This window comes from Peromyscus leucopus, chromosome 4 (genome assembly GCF_004664715.2).
Source record: "Peromyscus leucopus breed LL Stock chromosome 4, UCI_PerLeu_2.1, whole genome shotgun sequence".
NCBI lineage: Eukaryota > Metazoa > Chordata > Mammalia > Rodentia > Cricetidae > Peromyscus > Peromyscus leucopus.
This window is the reverse complement of record NC_051066.1, coordinates 111988948-112012839: the sequence shown is the minus strand read 5'-3', so window position 1 is coordinate 112012839 and position 23892 is coordinate 111988948. Positions and strand designations below refer to the sequence as shown.

Here is a 23892-nt window from a genome sequence, read left to right as displayed (position 1 = left end):
GTACAGTAACCACATGTAATTATTTCCTAGGAGATTCCTCATGCTCCAAATTCAAACAGTTATCATCAGCTTCATATTGGAAAACTTTTCTCATCAAGGGGCTAATTCTGCTTATGAGATTTAAACCTCTAAGCAAGTTACTAGTGCTCATTTAAAAAAATGTTTTTGACAATAGTGAACAACATTCTAGATAAGAAACCACTGAAAAAATAAGACAGGGGTTTTTGTGATGATGAATCTTTAGGCCATATGGTTGTTATGATAATACATGGCTTTGTCCAGAACCTCATGTTTTACTTTCTTTGATTCAGATAGAACACTGCAGCAAGAAGACTCCAAGGCATATGCTAATTTCTGTCTAGCATTTAGGATGCTAGAGTCCTAAACAAGATAGTTGAAGCACAGCACACACCAGTGTTTCACAATGAATAGCACACGTCTTTGTTTACGAATAACTCTTGAATGTGGCTGCCTTCATTGTCCCGATTCTCGTGAGAGAAGTATATGAATTGCCAAGTACAATGCTATGTTTGTTTTATTTTATCTGAGAATTTTCATGCTGAAAGGAATCTGAGATCATTTATTCTAACTCCAAATTTTGAGGAAGAGGACACAAAAGTATAAAATAATTGAGAACAAGAAAATTCAGATGAAACATTTCTTCATTGCAGTTTTTTGATATTCACTGAAGTGAGCACCTACTCAATGAGACTAAATGTCCTCAAGCAGACTGCTAACATTGGGGCATCTAACAGTATCAAGTATCCCATCTAACTCCACCATTTCCTCAATGAAAGTGCTAGGCAGACCTAGCAGAGAACTCATACCTAGCAATACACAGGGCCCAAGTTTGACCCCTGGTACTTTAGAAAGAAAAAGGAAAGCTGTGAAAATATGCTGAATAAATTTCCTATTGTTTCTCTAACAAAAAAACAAAAAACAAAAAACAAAAAAAAAAAAGAAAAGAAAAAAACACAAAGCAGTGGCTTTAAACCCCACACATCCATTAAGTCTCTTACAGTCCCATAGGTCAGAAATCCAGCACAGGTCGCAGCAGGCTAAAAAAATCAGGGTGTCAAGAGAGCTTTTCTATGAATTTGAGACCAGCCTGGTCTACAGAGTTAAGTTCAAGGACAGCCAGGGTTACACAGAGAAACCCTGTCTCAAACCCCTCCCCCCAAAAAAAAGGAAGGAAGAAAGGAAAGGAAAGAAAAAGAAAGAGAGCCAGCTTCCTTCCTTTCTCTGGGGTTTAAAGGCCACCTGTCTCCTTGTCACTCAGCTTCTAGGGGCTGCTCATATCTCTCAGTTTGTGGCCCTGCTTTCATCTTCAAAGCAGCCGTGCTGAGTTTTTTTTTTTCCTCTGAAACCCCAACTCACTAGCTCTCTCCGAATCCCTCTCTCTGTCTTTCTTGAAATGATCAGCTAAGGTTCTTTATTGTTAAAAACTCATAAGGAATATATCTTTCAGATTATCTAGAATATCACCATCTCCACCTCCAGGTTCTTTACCTTAAGCCAGTGGTTCTCAACTTGTGGCTCTAGACTTCTTTTTGGGGGGAGAGGCAAATGACCCTTTCACAGGGGTCACCTAAGACCTAAGGAAAACACAGAGATTTATATTACAATTCATAACAGTAGAAAATTTCAGTTATGAAGTAGTTATGAAACTAATTTTATGGTTGGGCTCACCACAACATGAGGAACTGTATTAAACGGTTGAGGCATTAGAAAAGCTAAGCATTCCTGTAAAGTCCTTTTTTTTTTTTTTTTTAAAGCATAACATTTGCAAATTCTAGGGACCAGGACTAAATATCTTTGAAAGATTATTATTCTCTGCCTACCTCCCCATACTCCCGACACCTCATTGAATGACCCCACAATCTATCTGGGGACCAAACCAGAATCCATCCTATTTACTCTTACCTCTAGCTAGTGATTAAAGATCACACAATGATACTCTGAGCTTCTTTGGGTTTTATGCTCATAGATAGTAATCTCATATCAAATGTGTCTTCAACTTTTTCAAAAGCACAACATCCTTCAATTCAGGACTTAGAATGCTTTCACAAGGTAGGACAATGCTAGTAACATTTTGTGAAGACAAGAAGGACACCTTTCAGCTCTGAAACAGGAAAAGGGCAAGTGGATCCTCGGGCAGCTTAATTATATACAGAAGTAAAAGAACAGGATAGTCAAGCTGTGAACAGTCTCAGCCCTTCCATGCACCCTATTACAATATATTTGATTGTGCCCAAGGGTATGCCTAAAGCCATTTTTGAAACCTGTAAAATAAAATCAAATTCTCTTCTCCTATCATACAATGCCTTCCATGCTATAATGCAAGCTTATCCCCTGTTTCCCTCTCATATCCATTGACGTCCCATTCCCCACACCAGCTTGAGACACTAAATTACATGCACTGGGTCTAAGCTTGTTTGCAGGGGGAACATGTGTCAAAAAGACTTCCTCCCTTGAAGACACTCTGCCCCTCAGCCTGCTGCTATTTTAGACCCAAGAGATGAGTCACTGAAATTTATACATGCACCCTGCCCTTGGCTCGGGCTGGTCACAGAGTCTCTGCTTGCCGTGTGACATAAATTAGCAGTAGTGTTTTAAGCAGTCCTCACACCTTTAAGAAAAAGGCTGTAAAGTAAATCACCTCACCATATGTTTTATTCCCAGGAACACTTCAGCAGACACAGCATTCCACAAGAATGGATGAAGATTATATTACTTAGCTCTTCAATTCCCTACTATTTTTCCCCTAAACCTTTCCCCAGTTCTCCATCTTCCACCCCAGAGACACGGTCAGCCACTGTCTTCCACAGCACATTGCTTTTATATCTACCTGAAATGTTCCCTGTTCTGCTCAGTGTCACAGTGGTGTATAAGAAAGTCTGGTTTCAAGTCTCCATGGGGTCACTTATCCATTACCTCCATCCTCACTGGATTCCTTATTTGGTCCCTGGGTCCTGACAGGTGCTCTTTGAACCCTGTCCCCTTATGGTTACTTTTTCTTGGTATTACAATTTGAATGTGGAATGTCACCCATGGTCTCAAGGGTGTGAACACTTGTTTCCCAGCTGGGGACAGGCCTTAGGTGGAGTCTACCTGGGGGAAGAGGGTCATGGGCGGGGGAGGGAGGGTCCCCACGAGGTTTCTTTGCCGGGCCCCACTTGCTATCCTTTCTCTCCTTTACTGTGGGTGTAACCAAGCACTACACTTCCGTGTCCCCACAGCTTCCCTGGCATGAAGACCTGTGCTCGCTCCAACTGTGAGCCAAAGTAAACCCTTCCTCCCTTAACATGCCCCTTGTTGGTACTTGATCTTAGCAAGGAGAACAGTAACTAACACACTCAGGTGTCCTCATTCACAACCCTATTGCCCTCTATTCATCTCAGAGGTTCTTAAACTTTGCGTAGTGTGGTACCAGGGCTCACAGACTAAAGAGCATGATGGCTCTAATTTCTTTATTAGAGAGAAAAGTATTTCAATAACAATTTCTTCACATTACAGTTTCCTTTATTTTCCTTAGAAGTTAGCTACTGGATTATCAGTGATGGCCAGAAAGAGACTCAAGTAGATGACGATTAGAGGAAACACAAGTGTCATCACCATTTAATTAAGGGGATTGGGTCTATGTTCATGTTTTGGAATTTTATGGAATATACAAAATAGTATAAGTAATGTTTCTTCACACAACATAATAAATAATGTCCACATCTACCCCCTTTTGATGTATCCTTACACGTGCTTATAATGTATACATGCATTATAAACAAATGTATTTTATCTAAACTCACAATATATAAAAATGTCCCAGTGGAACAGTTCAAGAGAATAAAGGAGAAAATGCAAAATAGTGGAACTATTTTGAGGCCCAACTGGCAGTTTCTCATGCACCTGAATATAAGACCAAGCCATTACAATCTTAGATATTTACCCAATAGAAAAAAAAAAAACCCTCAGGTAGAAATAAGATGCTTATGAGGACTTTGCTCTTAACAGCATGAAATTGGGGCTATACATGTCTATACACAAGTAAATAAACCGTATATGCACCCAAGTGAGTATTACTCAGAAATTTTATTTAAAAAACAACTACCAAAACATATGAAGAATTGCAAAAACACAATGCCTAAAGCCGAAATCCAGACAAAAAGAATACACAAGTGTATTTAGCAAAAGCAAAGTGAAATCTATAGTAATTGTCAGCAAAGCAGTGTTTGACTCTCTATGAACTGGGAATGCTGTACAGTAAGAGCTCAAACAAGGCTTTAGGAATAAAAGGAAAACTTAATATTATTACTGTGGCAGTAGTGACACTGGTGAACACATGAAATATAAAATGAACACTGACAACAGATGCATATTGTTGCATGTAAATTTTCATTCTGTCGTGCTAATACTTCTAAGTGGACCAATGAACTTTTCACCAGATTTGGAAACAATGTTAGGAATGATCTGATTTGATAGGAATATAGGCTTAATGGTATTGATCAAATTCAGTTTGAAAGATCAGGCAGGGGAAAGGAAGATGACCCTCATGTGGAGTATGTTTTTTAGGTGTTGTTTAGTATGTTGTTAGGTTTTCAGTGTGTTGATACATCAACACATACTGAAATTGCTATAATCTAATGAATGTGACCTGGGCCTACTTGAGATGGGTATGAAATGTCAGGCTGTGCAGAGTGATATCTATATTTACTTTGGTACTACCTGGGTCTTCAGCACTGTGAGTAAACTATTCGCCTAAGGACTTAGTTTACGCTGATGCAAATTCAGGTTACCATTTTCTCCACAAAATACTAAGATGACTTTGGGCAACTTATGGAAATTGGGACTCTGAGAGCACCATTGGTCGGCACTGCAAGCATTTGGAGGACGGAGCTTACCGGAAGTCACAGGAGGCTGTGAGCGCCAGTTAGTGCCTCAAATGACCAGGAGAAGAAGACCTGGGTGAAGTAGACCTCCCTGGCTCCTCATGTGCCTCTGAAAGCTCTTCACCTCCTGTGGAGCTTTTGAAAGCAGAGATTTCAGGACCCTCTCCCCAGTGTCTCTGCCCAGCAGGGTAATATCCCTTTATACAAACTTCCAAGGTGCACCTCTTACTGCTGGCTTTGGAACCACATAGTGAAAGTCAACTATATATCTTGGTCCCAGTGTCCCAGATGTAGAATGGTCATAACCATAAAGTAAGTTAAAAGAAAAAGTCTTATTAATATATTCCACCAACTATACTCTTACAATAGCAGTAAAAATGTCAAGAGAAAGTTTAGTGTCTCAGAAAGTAAGACGTTACTTCTTAGGTAACTTCTGTATTAATGAGTTTATTTCAATTCTTAGATTACTATGCAAGCTCTCTATTTCTGACATTATTTTTGTTGCTCTTTAAGAGCAAAAGTGAAGTATACTGCACTCTGGTGATAAAAGACAGAGTCAGGGTTCAAACTGTGTTTCATTTTCCATTGTCAAATGTAAGAGAATCCTGAGGGAAAATTAGAAGGCAAAAAGACGAGACTTCATTAAAAGCCTGAAAAACAAGAAAGAAATGCACAGTTTAGAAGAGAAGCAGAAAGCCTTTGAGGAAAGAAGCAAGAATGTGGAGATATCAAGCAAGAAGCAAGAGGAGGAAGAGAAGCATGTGAATAAAAGTTTGCTTCAGGTTGAAACGAAGACCAAAACCCACACAGTCAAATGGGCTTGAAACATGAAACACTGCCAAGAAATGGAAGAGTGGAGGGGAAAGAGGAGGTTATCAAGCTAAAAAAGAAGACCTATTTATTGTTTGTGATCTTTAAAGGGAGGATTTAACAAAAGATACAGCAATATGTGATGATCTGTGAAGAGGGAAAAAATCCCATCTAATGTAATTCTCATCTTAGCTGCTGGGTGAAAGCCAACTCAGGTGGAACCGGGCTCACAACCTGAAGGGGTCGGACATTTCTCCACAGATGACAGAAAGAGGGGATGGGGAGTGAAATTATATCCCTCTGCCCAAACTGCCTCCAACAACCACACCCGAATTCATGGAACATAAGAGTGTGTCATCTTACAGCAAAGGAGGACTCTTCACACATGACTAAATGATGGCTTTTAAGATAGGAGAGGGATTCTCCACTATCGAGGTGGACCACTGTGATCACAAGGGTCCTGAAAACCAACACAAATGAAAGGAAGGCAGGCCATGCCAGGGCTCAAGGGGGTGGGGCAATGGAAGTGAAGGTAGGTGACGTAGGCAGGAGCTCCAGAAGCCAGCCGAGAGCTGCTTCTCCCTTTGAACCTCCAGAAAAGACACAGTCATGCAGGCCTATTTTAGACTCCCGAGCTCCGGAACTGTAAAGGTCGTGCTGGAGCTTCTTTTCAGTTACTATCATAAAATACTTGGACAAAAGCACCTGAGGTAAAAAGGGTTTATTTTATCTCACACTTCCAGGCACAGTTCGTTCGTTGTGAGGAGGACGTCAAGGTGGCAGGAGCTTGAAGGAACTGGTCACATCACATCCACCGGAAGTCAGGAAACAGAGGGACTGGTGAATGTACTGCTTCTAGCACTCGGCTCATTTTCTGCATTTTACACAGCCAAGGTGCTCCTGCCTAGGGAATGTTCTCATCCACAGTTAACATGAGTCTTCTCACAGCAATTAATTGTAATCATGATAACCCCCATAGGCACATCCAGAGGCCCAGCTTCCGGATGCTTCTCTATCAAGCAGACAACACTAAGCACCAGTTTATGACAATTTCTTATGGCATCAGTAGCCAACTGATACAGGGGTTTTACAGACGCTGGGTGTAACTGAGGAGCACTGTAGCCCAGGAGAACTTCTATCTGTGCTTTGCTAGTTCATCTAATTGACTAGATGATGAGTTACAGCTGTTTGTACAAAACTGGAAACTGGTTCCTGGGCACATCCAAAAAAGCATGCCCTAAACACAGACCGCTGTGATTTGTTTCCTTTACTGGGTAAGCCCCTCATGTGATTCATACCAACTAAGGAACAAAAGACAGATAAATCAGTAGGATGGCTTTTTCTGACTCACTTTTCCTCTCCCCAAATACCTGGCTGGAGCCAAGTGCTCAGCTGTGGACAGAGTGCCTGCATTTCTGGACTGGATTTGCTGCAAGCAAATGTGCTCCATCACCTGTTCACAAGTTATGGGGAAGCTGAAGGTCGGTGTCAGATTTTTCTTACACTCTAAATCACCAGTGCAGCCAGTCAGCTTCATACAGCATTGTGGAATTTGTTTTAGAAAATCACCAAGTTCTTGCAGCTGGAAGGGATTATTAAAGTGCTAAATGTTAAGACTATTACTGAAACGTGGCCAGACACATGGAAATAAGTTTGAAAAAAATGAAGAGAAAAAGAAAACTTGAAAAAAAAAAAAACAAACCTTTGATATAATCCTTCTGTTAATTCTATTCTTAAGGCAAAAGGATAGAAGAAATTGGAGTTATCTCATTTACAAAGACAAGTGGCTTCTCTCCCTATTGAGACAACTGGCCAACAGTTGTTACTAAAAGGTGGTTTTCCAACACACTACAGAAAAAGTTAGGGGAAAAAAGGAGGAAGGGAAGAGAGATTTCTTGCACATGGGATTTTACAATATCACTGAGAGGGTATGGAGGTCAAAGTTAGTTTATATAATAATTAGAGAGTAATTAACACTCATTACCTGCACTGACGAATGATGCTAAAGGGATATTACACTAACACAAGATATCCCAAAGAGAGCAAAAGGAATTGGATTTATAGCAGTTAGGAAAGCTTTGGAATGGTTAGGATCTAGGGTAAACCTTCAAAGACAAGCGGGGTGTACACAGGAAAGGGGAAGGGGATCCATTCTCCACTTGCCGAGCAGAGAATCAGCTTAGGGACTTCTCCTGTCTTAGAACCTTGAATTTTTAGTTGAGGCTGAAGACATCAAAGTTGCATAAATCATCAGTCGAATGTATAGCCCACTCAAAGACATAAAGACGAGAGAGAAGATTAATTACCATTTCTTTCTGTCCAGTTGGGGCTCAAAATCAGAAAAAAAAAAAAAAGGCAGTGGTCACCATTTCCCATAATTCTCTACTTCAAGTGACATAAGACATGAATGTACAAATGAAGGCAGCTGTAGCCTCTGAGAACACCATTAAACATTTAAATAATGATACATATCAGATACTGCTGTAAATGCAGTAGAAGGCACAGGATTTATCACCTAAATTTATTTGTCAGAAAACATGAGTTTGTGAATTATTTGTCAGAACTAGCCACATGGAGTACTGATGGAAATTGCTCTCAGGGAAAAGTAACAATAAATTAAGCACTTGGTAGACAGACACATACGGATTTTCCTGCCATATAGGTAGCTAACATTGCTCTAAAAAGAAAAGTAATCAGTTTCTGGGTTTAAAGAAAAAATTTAATAAGTAACTACTGAGTATTGGTCAGTTTGGATACATAAGGAAAACCTATTTTCTTTAGAAACTGGCAGGACATTTCTTTGCATTTCTAAGTAAAATAATAAACTTTTTAGAAGATAAGGCAGCCTTGAAAAATCACTATAAACACCTACATAGTACCCTGAGGAAAAGAGTCAAAGAACTGAGCCTCAGTGTGCAGTGGATTTTTCTTACTGAAAGGAACTGAATCAATCCCCTGTTCTTGGGTCCATATTCGCCAACAAAGCAGACAGTGGCTGTTGGAGGAGCTGTATGGCTTTATCGATGATTAGACTCAGTTTCCCCAGAGGGTGCTAAAGACATTCATGTAAAGGAGTCACCCTGCCCCCCACGCACCCTCACCCCACAAAACAACCGACATCTTAGGACTCTTTTACAGAATGGAATTTGGGCACTCTGAAGTCCCTGAGTAACTTTACGGTATCAACATAGTCTTCCCTGTGGCCATTGCCTTTCTGAAACTGTGGGCACCTGGCATTTCTAATGAGTTCTTTTGTGGATAGCTGAGGATTTACACAGATTTCTGTCCAAGTGGGTTTGTGGACTTGCACTTGGCAGACACAAATGTAACATGCCACTACATAAGACTGCCACAGAAGCCGGGCTTCTGCTTGTGAAAAGGGTCTGAGCGTCGACTTACATTGCAGGCTGTGCCAACAGGTGAATGTACCTACTAGAAACTTCACAGGAAGGAGGCAGTGACCTGGGTGTTTTTCCTCTCTTTCCAGGGACACCAATTGATAGCCATAAAGATGGCTCAAGAGAAGATGGCTACTACCCAGGCCTTCCCATTAGTATTTTATTAACTCACCAATTATTTTGCATAATTTAAGAACCAAGAAAGTCACTAACTTCCTAATTACTGCATGTTTGAAATTTTCATACACAATGCTGAGAGAGGAAAATATGAAATGTATTAATTACTAAAGAGTCTGAGTGTCACTCCAATTCCCGACTGCTGGCTCCTTTTCCTTCCAGAGTTCACAGCTATCTAGTGAGAGCATTTAAAGTTGAAAGCTCAAAGCACAAGTAAATCAAGTTGAGACTTGGAGGGGGATTTTGTTTTGAATAAAAATCAACGGTCCCAAACTTGCTGATTGCATTGGAAAACTGTGCACTGTGCAGGAGGGAAAAAGTAGCTTGCCACAGGCAAAGTCTCTGTGTTAAAATTCCCAGAGAGCTGAAGTGCAGCACCTGCAAGCCAGGCTTTCCAGAGGAGATTCGGAAGAGTCAGGTATTGAACAGGAATCAAACAACACATAAAAAGGGCTCCTGGTGAGGACATAATACAAGGGGGAAAGAGAGGTAGTGGATGAGCACTTGACGGTGGCCATGGTGAGAGCAACAGGATAATTGATCTGAGCATCAGGTTAGGTCACCAAAACTGACAACTGCTGAGAAGGACTGCTATGAGTTACATCTCCCTGGTCCCATTATTCCCAAAGCTTGAGCGTTGACAGCAGTTACTTCACCTCCATCATATTCACAGTCACTTGTTAACACCTACCATAATTTCCTAGTGTGATGTAGGCAGTGTCTGTGAAATTAAGAATAACACTCTATGTAATTATCTTATTTCATGGTATAGTTTCTTGCTGGGAAAAGTGGGGTACCTGAGCTGGCATTAGCATCACCCTACACCTCACCTTTACCTGTGGTAACTGTGAGAAGCAGCGGAGTGAACTGACAAGTCTGCAGAAAAATCCTCTGTAACAAGTCCTCTCTACAGCAGCTTTACCTGCAGACAGGATGATAAAAACAGGTAAGCATCATTAAGCCTTGCCCACCTGTCTCCTGCATGGTCTTCTCTGGCAACTGCTGCTGCTACTCTATAATGTGTCTGTCTTAGCCTCCAAACCCTTAGAGAAGGCTGCAAAAATAAACCCTCACTGAACGAATCTGTTTTGAAAATCTCAATCTCACACACTGCAATGAGTCCGGCAACATTCTATGTTATCTGCAGAGCTAAAATCCTTTGCATATAATTGCTCTTTAACATATAATTATATACAATGTTTCTCCAACAGGAAAACTCACTGGAGTTCTCAGGCCACCGTCCCTTTCCAGCTTTAATATGCAGTTAAAAACGTTCTTCCCAGCACCTTTAAAACACTCTCACAATGTTGTGTTTGATCCACATATAAATTGAGGGGGGAGCTTATTTTGATCACAGTTTGTTTATGTGAAACAATACAATAATGTCTTTTTTGCTCAAGCAACCTTATGAGGTTAGTCATAAAGCTAAAGGATTTACCTTTTAGAATTCACATGCTTTCCAAGATTCTAAGATCTTACTAATTAATAACACAAAGAATGAAACATGAAATTCTTTTCTAACACCATCTGGTGCTAATTATTCTATATGATCTTTAACTTTTATACCTCAATATCACTCCTTCATTCATGAATATGTATGACTTCCATGAAAAACATTTTGTACAATAACCAAGTCTCTATGACAATGAATAAATATATTTTCAAGATGATACAAAGTCTATTTTCATTCTTCTCACTCAAGAAAAGAGACTTAAAAAACATATCTCTTAATTAAACCAAAAATGGGGATAACTGAAATAAAATACTAGATCCTGCTCCATCCCTTCATTAATTATGAGCAACAGACAAAAATAAGCCTGCTTTTTGTGGTCATTCCTGCATATGAAAGTTACTTCATGTCACCTGTGCTTTCTTGTATTGTACTAACATATTCACAGGAAGCATTATGAAGACAGAAATCAATTTTTAACAATAGGCCTTATTTCTCAGAGTAGTTTTATATTCACAACAAAATTTGGCACCAAGTATAGATATTTCCCATATGCCCGTACGGTTACATACACAGTGTTCAATAACAAACATGAGAATCCCATCAGTCGGGCAAAGGGCATCCATGAGTGCCTTATAGAAAAAGCTATTGGAGTTACAGTCAAACTTAGGGAAATTTTACGACAAGAAATAATAAATCTGTATCAGATTAATGCCAGAAATACCACAAAATGATAGTACCTAATATATTTCGCTAAAATCTGTCATAAATTTCTCTCATTAGAAATCAAAGAAAAACAACCCACAATCACACACTCTCTGAAGTCTGGGTGGCTCGTGCCATCAAAAACCACAGCATCTACTTGCACCTGCTCATCAGAAGAGCACAGAATAACTTACCAAGCTCTCCCATACGGTCTTCCCATAGTACCACTCCTCACACACTTTCTTACCTGAAAAGAAATAGGCTTCACCCAGTCACAAATGGGCTTCAGAGCACACGCCTGAGGCAGGTGCAGCACCCGGGGCAGTAAGAGTTCGGAACAAGTGCCCTCCAGAACAGGAGGAAGGGGCAGGGGGAGCCTTGGATGAGCAAGTGCACACAGGCAGCCACAGCAACGGGGAACAAAAAAGTCCCACCCCTTGGTCACAGAGTGAGAGGCTGGGCAAACTGTCCTTGGCCACAACCAGCCAGCCAGACGAGTGGCTGAGAGGGACTCTTTCAACTATTCTAAGCAGAACAGCAAACAGAGAAAATGCTTTTTACAGGCTGACTGCCGAGGAACACTGCCTGGGAAGGAGTGAGCAGCCAGGAACAGAACCAGAAGTGCCTTTTGGGGAGAAACTGGTGTCCATTACAAGAGGAAATTTGAAAACTACATCTGCATTCTTTTAAAAAAAAAAAAAAATCTAGTCATTCTATACTGAAGGCTACACAAAACTCAAGATCTAGCCCTCAAGAAAGAAGGGTACAGTGAAGAAATGCGGCAATTGGGTGACTTCTCCTAAGCTGTTCAGAATCTCTCTGAACTGCTGCCTGCCACTCTTCCATCCATTTCCTCCTGTACAGGGCCTGGAGGCTATAAGAAAGGGCATGAAACTTTTAAGCTTGTAAGTTTCGAGTAGTGACGATATAAAGAGAAATCAATGTGAACTCAAGTCTAAAAGGAGCTCTAGAATTAACTTTCCTGCATAGACGGTAAACTGTTGAGGCTTTCGCCCTATAACTAAATCTCAGGAGTACAAGTCTATGTCAGATTAACATGCTAATGCACACACATACAAGTCCCCAGATGTGCCCATCCACCAGTGGTAACTTTACAACAAAAATTTCAGTATTACCAAATAATACAAAATGTGTAATAATATGTCAGGTAAAATTTTAGGATAATCAACCTATACAAATATAAATATATTTCTACATTGCAATATTTTGAGTGTGATAATTGAATATTACTGATGAATCCATTAGATGGCGAGTTATACTCTTTATCTCCCAGACTTATTTAATCACAGGACTCTTTATTTGAGAATATCCAGGGAGAACTGTATTTTACAATACCAATTTGGGAAAATGCTTATAACTCTAGATCCCACTTGCTAACTTTTAGTTCACCAAGCTCACGCTGTGATAAATTCCAAATCACTTAGAAAAGTCACTGAATTGGGTCCCTCATATGTCCCAACTTGCAATAATATCTCTGAAATAACAGTATGGTCAGTTTCCACATTTTCTATACTTCAAAGCCTGAGTGTTTTTCCCCAAAATGCAGGCATATGAAAAGAAAGCATAATGTACAGATGGTCGATAATTATCATACCGTGCAGATGCTCAATGACTATCATACTGTGCAGATGTTCGGTGACTACTGTCTGAGCAACCTGCCAAATTACTTGACAAACCATGTGACAAACGCAGCTTAAGAGATTATTTTACTCACAGTTTGAGAGTACTGTCAATCACAGCAGGAAAGTCATGTGACAGTAGCTTGAGGTAGCCAGTCACACTGTGTCCATAGTCAGGAAGAACAGCAATGAATGGTGATGCCCACTTAGCTTCCTCCTTTTTATGCTTTCAAGACCCAAGCATAGGGAATGGAGGGTGGGTCTTCCCATCTCAATCAACCTCATCTAGATAGTTCCCCGACAGGCACAGCCAAAGTCTTTTCTCCTAGGTTATTCTAGATCCTGTCAAATTGATACTAAACAGTAACTATCACAACTACCAACAACATTATTATGTCAGATTTAGAAGGTAACATGGCCTTCATCCACCAGAATTTGTATATCTACTTTGAAATTCAGCAGTTGCCACAGTGGGCGTGAAGTTAACTTATGAGAGTCTGTTATCCTCAAACACTCGTGGTTACATGTCCATCCAAACACAATGCTATTTGCATCCATGTGAAATGCATTCACAACCACATTTAACTCCAATTCCAACAAATCTGATGACCTCTTCTGACCTCCTAGGGCACTAGGTACACATATGACAAACATATTCACACAGGCAAAACATTCAAACATCAAATTAAATAAATAAATATGAAGTATAAATAAAAGGTTGAAAGCTTTCCAAGCCCAGTTGTACCCTTCTAATTTTCTAACAAGAACACATGCAATAAACTTAACTATTGAAATATATATATATATATATATATAATGTATATAATATATTATATATATATATTTCGAGACAGGGTTTCTCTGTGTAGCTTTGCACCTTTCCTGGAACTCACTTGGTAGCCCAGGCTGGCCTCGAACTCACAGAGATCCACCTGGCTCTGCCTCCCGAGTACTGGGATTAAAGGTGTGCACCACCACCGCCTGGCGAAATATATTTTCATGCACTAATCTACCACCAAAAATGAAAAATCCAATCTTTAGGATATAGAAGTTCAGTGATATGTATAGACTTTAAGTCTGGTTAATTTTAGCGTGAGCTATTTTTTATCTGCATATTTCTTAACAACAAATTTTATTTTAAAATTAAATTAAAACCTGTCTTTTTGATTTTCTGAGACAAATATTACATCATTATTTCACAAATATAGCTTCTAATGAATAGAGTAATAAACTGTTCTATTTGAAAAATATGACTAGATATTGAAAATAATAATTTTATTTAAAAAATGATTAAGGGGCTGGAGAGATGGCTGAGCTGTTAAGAGCATCTGGCTGCTCTTCCAAAGTCCTGAGTTCAATTCCCAGCAGCCACATGGTGGCTCACAACCATTTGAAATGAGATCTGGTGCCCTCTTCTGGCCTGCAGGCATACATTCAGACAGAACACTGAATACATAATAAATGAATAAATCTTAAAAATATGATTCAGTAAGAAAAGAGAGCAAAAAATGCTAATCATTATGGGATGAGGAGGAGCTGAATGCAGGTGATACAAAGTTATGAAAAGGTTCTAGAGCTAATTGTTTTTCTAGTTCTAAGTCTGTCATGAATTTTTTGCTTTTGATAATAGATAAGTGTATAAAATATTTTTATATTAAAAGTATAAAAAAATCACATTAGTGATGCTCCAAACTTCCATTCTGAATGTCTATTCTAACTGTATAGGAGTTCACTGAGTAGCATGGACTTTTGGTCTAGTTAATATTGATGTACGATGTGTTCATTTATTTGCAAGGGTATTTATAATAAAGTTTATAAGATTAAATTATGTATATTTAATGTATACTTTAATATATAAAATTTAAATATAAAATTAAAAAGAAATGATTAGGGAAGATACAGGATGTTGAGCTAGCAGCCTAGTTTCCCAGAATCTTAGTCATTGTTTTTAATCTGTAAAGTAGAACTAAAACCACTTTCCTCACAAGGGCACAGAAGAATCAAAAGAAAAACACAGAATCCAAAGCTTGGGATGTACGGAAGGCATGCCCGGCAGTGTTCTAACATACTGATACATGCTCTCAGCCTGCTTTCTGAGGACACTCAGCTGAATTAAGAGGAGGTCACACAGTCACTCTTTATTATGAAGATACAGCTGAGTCTCATTAGACTGGATATAGACCAGGACAGCATTAAAACTCCTTGTGGAAGTACATGAGTTCACTTAGAATGTTCAGGCCACAGAAGGTGCCAAAGTAACGATTTTTCCCCTTCTCCCCTACTGTGTTTCGGGTTGCATCTGCTCCTATCTCTCTCTGTCTAGAAGGCCAGGCCACCGGTTCCCATCTAATAAGTGAGTCACCCCTTCCTCCTAGTTCCCAGTAGCCATGGGATTCTTTGCCCTATTGCTGCATTTTCTTGCTCTCCTTGTTTGTATTTTCTCTAGTTCTGGCCTTAGCAACATAATGTATTTAAATATGAACGGGAAGCCTAAGATCTATGGTATTCTGAGCATAATAGAAGCATTACCCATCTTGCCAATATGAAAAATGAGGAACATGATCAAGCGATTGGAGAAGAGGGAAGTGTAGGAGCGGAGCGCACTATCTTCACCTCATATCTTGGCATCAATAAATACTTGCTAAGGCTAATAAAATCTATAAATGAAGGATTTCATATTGCTGTTCACATTTATAACCATTTGCTACCACAAAAAAAAAATCCTGGAAACTGAAAACACAATATAAACAAATTACAGAAAAAAAAAAAAAACAGAAATAGAAAAGAGGCTAACTGACTAATTGGGAAATAGCAGCAAAGTGGGAGCCAGCTTCATTTACCTGGGCCTCAGCCTCTCTGTTACACCCGAGGACTCTCTGCCTTGCCCTTCATCTTGCATAACCTCTACTGTTGGGATTCTAAGAGAGTTTTTTTTTTTTTTTTCTAGATTGGGTCTCACTATTTAGCCTTGGCTGTCCTGAAGCTCATGCTGTAGACCAGGCTGGTCTCGAACTCATAGAGATCGGCCTCCCTTGTCTCCCAGGTATTGGATTGAAGGAGTGTGTCACTACACCTGGCTGATAGAGTGATTCTGATGTCTCTGAGTATCACCTGTTTGGGCTGATATTCCTCAGAGGTTTAACACCAGGATTTAAGCCACTTCCTTCATAGAGTTAGGATTTTTACTGCACTCACCTTCTTCTTCAGTTTCAGGAAGAAACTAGATCCCTTCACACAGAATCTCTTCACAAAAACCTCCACCACCCGGTGTTCATTTTCCTCTTTCCTACATAGGCTAGTGTTAAACTCACAAAGTAGCTAACATAGCTAATGTAGCCTCTGCCTCTGAAGTGCTGGAAGTGTAGGCCTGTGGCCATGCCCACCCCTCCATTCCTTATTGTCTTTGCCATGTCTCCCTCTGGTACCCACTTACTTCTGGTTTCTGGTCCTAAGCATTTGGGCACAGCCTAGAGATGGTAATTTTCCACAGCTCTAGGTTTGATGATACCAAACTGGTAACTAGTAACTTGAAACTGGCTGTGGCAGTGAAAATTTCACCAAAGAAACTGGCAAATGGTTCAAATCAGGCTCTCTCAGCTCCTCTCAGGCTACCTGTGGCCACTGGCAGGATACCACTGTAAAGGCTGGTTCATCCGACAAGACACAGAAACAACAGCTGTTTATAGAGTGGTGTGTAAAGTAAGAGTGCATGCATCTTTTCCCCTAGGGGCAATTCATCCTTTAGGCTTTTAAATGGTACATTGGTTCATAGGGTTTAACTTCCTTGATACTGCACTTCCACAAGACACACCAGGGTTATTATAAACACTACAGAGCCTGTGAGCACAAACGAGGCTGTGTTTCCAGAGTGAACACCATTCTGCCCAGCTCTCTTGGATGTATGCACACAGCATGTTTGACCTTAGTAGCTCTAACTAGTACATCTAACTTAATTTCCATCATTCTCATTACTGGAAAACTTAAGAAAGCATAAGCATTTCATCTATTGTAACATAATAAATAAAACCTTTTAAAGATGCAGATGCAGTCACATCTCTGCCTCTTCTACTTCTTTTTTTCTCTCATCTCAAACACACACACACACACACACACACACAAAATAAATGATAATAATAATCACATTATGTCTCCCTAGCTCCCACCTATAGATTAAAAATAAAAAGTTATTTAATGGTGCCCTTGATCCCTTCAATTTTCCATGGGTCAGTTCTAAAATCAACATGCAGTATACACAAAGTCAACTCAGTGGGACTGGAAAGAAAAGAAAAATCATCAGAAAACATTATTGTACAGCATGGTAAAGTCAGTCTAATAAGCACAGCCAACTGGTCTACCTGGGCCATCTACGCAATGACCATGAAACACAACTATTTTACAGAAGGAAAAAACGAGCATACCAAAAAAAGTATCAAGCATATCAGTATTGTCTGAGACAATATTTTCACCAATAGCACTCTAATTCTTTTTGCTCAATGTTCCAAACATGTCATTGCATCACTAGATAGTAGTGTTACTAAATTCTAGCAATAACATCATTAAAGAAATCTATTTCACTAATGATTGTCAGTAAAGGGAGGGAAATCATTAGCTTTAAAGAACAGAGACCACAGAATAAAAAATTCTTTCTAAATTCTCTTATCTAGGGTTTGGGGAAGGGAAGGGATTTGAGACAAGGTTTCTCTGTATATCCATGGCTGTCTTGGAACTTCCTCCATAGACCAGGCTTGCCTCAAACTCACAGATCCACCTGCCTCTGCCTCCTGGGACTAAAGGTTACCTAGTTGTTTTTAATAGATTTATTTTCATCTTTATTAATGTGTGTATCTATGTGTGCAGGTGCCCTTGGAAGCCAGAAAAGGGTGTCGATTCCCCTGGACCTGGAGTTATAGGTAGCTGTGAGTCACCTGACAGGAGTGCTGGGAACTGAACTCAGGTCCTCTGTAAGAGCAGCAAGTGTTCTTAGCCTCTGCACCAGCTCTCCAGCTCCCACCTAAACACTTTACTGTACTCCAGTGAAAGCATGCAGTGCTCAGCAAAAGTAATGTTGGGTGCTATTCAGAATGCTGGAGCTGGCTTTTATTTCTTCATTTGAATCACAAAAATAAAGTTTATTTTTCAGAACACAACTTCTGGATTAGCAATGTGTTGTGCTGGAAGTCAAATTTTGCTATCACCTGTCATATGCTGGCAATCAACAGCTCACAGCTTAAAGATAAGCCCATAGCACTAATATGTAAGTTATGAGCATTGAACTAGAATTAGACCAACCTTGGTTGGGATCAAAGAGATTTAACTTTCACCAAGATAGGATCCTTCTACTGTTCCATGTTCTCATTTCTACAATAGAGACAAAAACTATCTACTCCAAAGGATCACTATAAGGAATACTAAGAAATTCTATGAGAAGTACACAGTCAACTATTTAGTATACAGTAAGCGCTCTCTAAGGTGGGACAATTCACTGCCACTCAGTACTATGCTGTGACACACTATGTCCAATCAGCTCAACTACACAGGCATTTCTGGTGGTACCTTGAAATCACAGCAGTTTAAACAAGAGCATATCTGTCTGCAAGCTGCACACAAATCACTGGAGGACATTGTTAAGAGTGTGAGTGGCTTCTGGTGGGGCCTGAAGCCATGCATGTCTAATAATCTCTTAAAGGACACAGATAATTGGCCAGGAACTGCATCTAAGCATCAGATATCCAACAGTGTATTCCACCACCACCGCTTCTCTGGAAGTCCAAGCATGCTCAACAATGTCTTGACTTTGAGTCTATCACTCAACATGACTTCCCTGCAAAACTAGAACTCTTAGTCAAACTATGGACCACTGAAGATAGCTACTAAACATAGAATATAATCATAAGAAAGTCCAGGAACCTATAGAAAGAATTTGAGCTTTCAAATCAAATAGGCCTAGTGTCAAACTCTAGCTGCTGGACTACTAGTTGGTTACATGACTTTAGATTGATTACAAAACTTAACAGTTTAAGTTTCCTTATTTGTAAATTGCCAATAGTAATCTATCTAAAAATTTAAGATATTTCAAATAAAAATATGCATTTTTAAGACAGATTTTTGCTTTGTATACTAAGCTTCCCTGGAATTTATTACGATTTTCCTGCTTCTGCCTCCTGAATGCTAAGATTATAGGCTCCCTCATTATACCCAGCTAATAAGACATACCTCAGAAAAATCAATATTAATGTTAATATGCATATATTCCCATGGGCTGACACACAGTATGCAATAGGAAGATGAGAGTTGCCTTTCTGACTCAAGTGTTTAATCACTTACTCACATAGACCTGGCCTGTTGTTGACACTCAGCTCAGAGGACTCCCTCTCCAGCAACCGTATGAAGACTGGCCACTAATGAAAGTTCTTTTCATACTATTTCAAGTTGCCACATTAGTGATTTCCCAAGAGAAGGAATCTGATTTCCTCATACATCTAATCATCAACACCTAAAGAGTAGAAGCAAGCTGTCATTGACACAGCCATTCTCAATACTGCAAACCTCAGGGGCTTCTCCTCCCACACAGATCAAAGAAAACAAACAAAAACAGAAGTCATCTCCATCATGGTCTTGAAAACAGACTACAACATTATTTTTTCAATTAGCAAAATGTTATGATAAGAAATCAGCCTGGAGTAACAAGATGGCTCAGTGGCTAGGGTACTTGCCACCAAGTCTGCAAGCATCTCACGGACGACCTGAATTCAATCCCTGGAACCCACATAATGGACAGATGGAACCAACTCCCTCAAGTTGTCCTGCACACATCTGTGCAGATGTGCACACATATACATATACACAAATAAATAAAAAGAAACTTGTCACTACTTCCATAACAATAATTCTCTATGTTCGTTCTCACTTCTAAGAGCCAAAACGATTTCTAATTTTATTATTTTTAAGAATTATGTATATGCACATGTGTTTGTGTGTGTCTTCGAGCTGCAGTTACAGTCTATCCAACATGGTTGCTGGGAAATGAACTTCGTTCCTCTGCAAGAGCAGTATGTCCTCTTAGCTGCTGAGCCACCTCCCTAGTTTCTAGATGCTGTTTGGGAACCTGCAAAACACCAACACACACACACACACACACACACACACACACACACACACACACACACTGTGTGGGTTTTTTTCTCTTTAAAAAAGAAATTAAATTCTTCCAAACATCAGTTGCATAATTTGTTTAATGTGAGTTTGCCACTATGTGCTGGCACTGGACCAGGAACCCGTATACACTAAAGAATAAACAGATTATGTCTGTGCCCTCGATGATCTCACTACTTAAAACAGCTCCCACCTCATGTCCAAAGCAGGACACATTGCCAACTAGCTCTGATCCAAACCCTAGCCCTGCAATAGCAGACACTATAAACCACCTCTAAATAAACCAAAGCAACGTTGTTAAAAGAATTGACATGGTCATACTCCCTTCCTTGGCACTCAAAAGGCAACAGACAAAACCTGCCAACAAAGTGGTGTGGAATGTACCACCAAACGGTGATGACCAGCATACCCCACTTGCAGGATACAGTGGAGCAGCAGCCCCTTGTGATATGGAGCCTGTGATAGCTTTAGTATGTATACACAGTCAACGAATCTTCTTGGAATACGACCACCTTTTCTTCCCAACCATGAGCTACTTGGCAGGCCTAAGACCTATCAAAAGCTTCCTGATGTTCACCAGCATACTAAACAGATGGTGGGACTCATCTGACCTGACATGCAAGCCATACTTAACATCTTGCTACCTGCTTACAGCTATAATAGAAAATATAGATACTGAATATCTACCTTGGAAATAGGAGCACTAAGCGAGAATGAATTCAGTTTTATTCACCATCTTTAACTTTTTAAAACCCTGTCAAGCTGAGAACTCCCCGTTCCTAGAATCCCCATGGATAGATGATTTATTGCCTACAGAATCATCTGAATATGAACTCACATTAATCATAGAAATTGGATGATCTGTATAATATAAAGGATTCCAAAAAGACATAACCAGGGGTTGGGGATGTAGATTAGTTGGTAGAGTGCCTGTGTACACACACACACACACACACACACACACACACACACACACACACACACACACACACAACACGTCCATGTATAAACTAGGTGAGGTAGCACTTGCCTGCTATCTCAGCATTCAGGATCTGAAGGCAAGAAGATCAGAAGTTCAAAGTCATCCTTGACTACACAGTCTGCTTGAAGCAAGCAAAGAACACATGGGACCTTGTGACAAAAAAAAACAACAAAATTACATTCTCTCTCTTCCTCTCGTTCTCTCTCTTTTTCCAGGAAAATTATGTGATCAATCAGTAAAACCTTCAAATGAGGATTAATTCACTGTTCACATGGATGAGTCTTAATTACATCCACGAGCTGTTCTTACTGAAACCTAGACACTAACAGGTCATTCCTCCCCATCATATGAAAACATTAAATCACAGCATTTATCTTAAACTGGCACAAGAAAAGACATAGTCTACCTTTTCGGCATAGTCAGTTTAGAATAATCCTGTGTTAACCACAGCTACTGTATGTGCAGAGACTATCAACTTTGAACCAGTGTCTCTGGCTTGCGTCTGTGCACGCTCGAATGCATCACCCAATAGTTATGTGCTGCTGATCAAGCAGGATCAACATAAAACTATGGTCTAAGCAGTCGGACTTAACATTAAAGAGTATCCACACCTTCTCAGACGTAACTTAAGTAAAGTTTACCCGTGGTCCTCTCCACAGACAGACCCAGAAGTGTATACTAAGGCAGCTATGAAGCCATGTGTGGCTTTAAGGCTGATAATTCAAGCAACATCTTACCTGCCCTGGATGAAGACACAAGACCTGAATGCCCTCAACTCCTCTCAGCTTTACAGTCCCTGAGGGAATTCTGAAGACAATACATCTTCATGTTTTAGACAAGCTATTTCCAAAGTAGGAGAGTCACTAACACTGATGAACTGCAAAGCAAGTTAAGTGGGTTACAGATGCAGTGGGGAAAGCCAGAAACCCCTTACAGGAAGTTTGACCAATCACTCTGATCTGATGACATCACATAGTTTCAAAACCCCGTATCACTTTCTCTCCCTTCCCCACCCCCTCCGTTCCAACTCTGGGTTTTAACACACAGCAGCATCGACTTCACAGTGAATAACACAACTTGCTTTCACTTTTTTTTAACACAATGATGCAAGGCTTCCTATTTAAAAACATTTACTTGTAGATAATAAGCAATGAGAAACATTGACTGACAACAGAATCAAAATGTACTCTGAATGGCTGTCACATGGAAAGTACTTTACAGATCCCTATAGGGTAGGACTGAAGTGGCAGCTTTGTGACATGCTTTGTCACTTAGGATCCCTCTATCTCTCTGGAGACAAAGACAGTTACTCCAGAGAATTATCATGAAGACATATGTCATGTAACAAGAATTCAATGGGAATATTATCAACAAAATTACTAGCATTTTATAAATATACCTAGAGAGTAATTACCTTCTCACATAACCCCCAGCTTATGAACTGGAACACAAAGATAAGGGACTTCATGGCTTGAGTGCACATGCAAACAAAACACTTTTCTGTTTTGTTTAATAAAATAGACAAATAAGAAACATGGCAGCCGGGCGTGGTGGCGCACGCCTTTAATCCCAGCACTTGGGAGGCAGAGGCAGGCGGATCTTTGTGAGTTCGAGACCAGCCTGGGCTACCAAGTGAGCTCCAGGAAAGGCGCAAAGCTACACAGAGAAACCCTGTCTCGAAAAAACCAAAAAAAAAAAAAAAAAAAACATGGCATCCATCCAGGAAGAAGTAAATCAAAGGTACTACCCTAAATTCCATATTATATTTCTATTCCTTCCTTTACTGACATTCAAAATTGCTATGGGCTAGGGATGAAGCTCAGTAGCAGGAGCTTTGCCATCATGTTTAAGACCCGACTTTCTTATTTTTTTAAATTTATTCTTCTCTCATATATGTCATCCCGACCATGGTTTCCCCTCCTTCCTCTCCTCCCAGCTTCCCCCACAACATCACCTCTCCCCCAGATCCACTCCTCCTCCTTTTCCATCAGAGAAGGCCAGGCTTCTAGGGATATCAACCAAATTGGCATGTCAGATTACAATAAGACTAGACACATCCCCTCATACTAAGGTTGGACGAGGCAATCCAGTAGGAAGAAAAGGGTCCCAAAAGCAGGCAAAAGAATCAGAGAGAGAGCCCCTGCTCCCACTGTTGGAGTCCCACAAGAACACCAAGCTACACAACCATAACATATATGCAGATAACCTAGATCAAAGCCATACAGGAGCCCTAATTATCAATTGAGTCTCTGTGAGCCCCTATAGGCCTTGGTTAGTTGATTCTGTGGGCCATTTTGTTGTAATGCCATGACCCTCTGGCTCCTACAATCCTTCCTGACCTCTTCTGCAGGATTCCCTGAGTTCTACCTAATGTTTCTCTGTGGGTCTCTGCATCTGCTACCATTAATTGTTGGATGAAGCCTCTCTGATGAATATTATGCTAAGCTTCAGTCTACAAATATAGCACTGTATCATTAGGAATCATTTTATTGACTTTTTTTGTTGATTATGTTTGGTTCTATCCTTGATCTCTGGGCTATCCAGACTATCTCTCCTGGCCCTCCACGACGTATCTGGCATGGGCTTCCTCTCATGGCACAGACCAGTCATTCCTTCAGTCACAGAAATTCTGTGCCACCTTTACCCCAGTACATCTTGCAAGTAGTACTGATTGTAGGTCAAAGGTTTTGTGGCT

The 23892-nt window shown here is 40.1% G+C and overlaps 1 protein-coding gene across 13 annotated transcripts in view; it reads right to left on the bottom strand.

Annotated features, from left to right (window-relative positions):
* Positions 1-23892, bottom strand: part of Plcb4 (phospholipase C beta 4) — a 385025-nt gene that overhangs the window by 262269 nt on the left and 98864 nt on the right. For 7 of the 13 annotated variants that reach the window (XM_037205240.1, XM_028884514.2, XM_037205241.1 and 4 more), the window contains one exon: positions 10105-10190. The exons of 4 other annotated variants lie outside the window; for them this stretch is intronic. The gene's annotated coding sequence lies outside the window, so the exon portion shown is untranslated. Of the gene's footprint in view, positions 1-1509; positions 1528-10098; positions 10191-23892 lie in introns of those variants that run through there. 2 more of the 13 variants (XM_028884518.2, XM_037205243.1) reach the window with 2 other exon arrangements.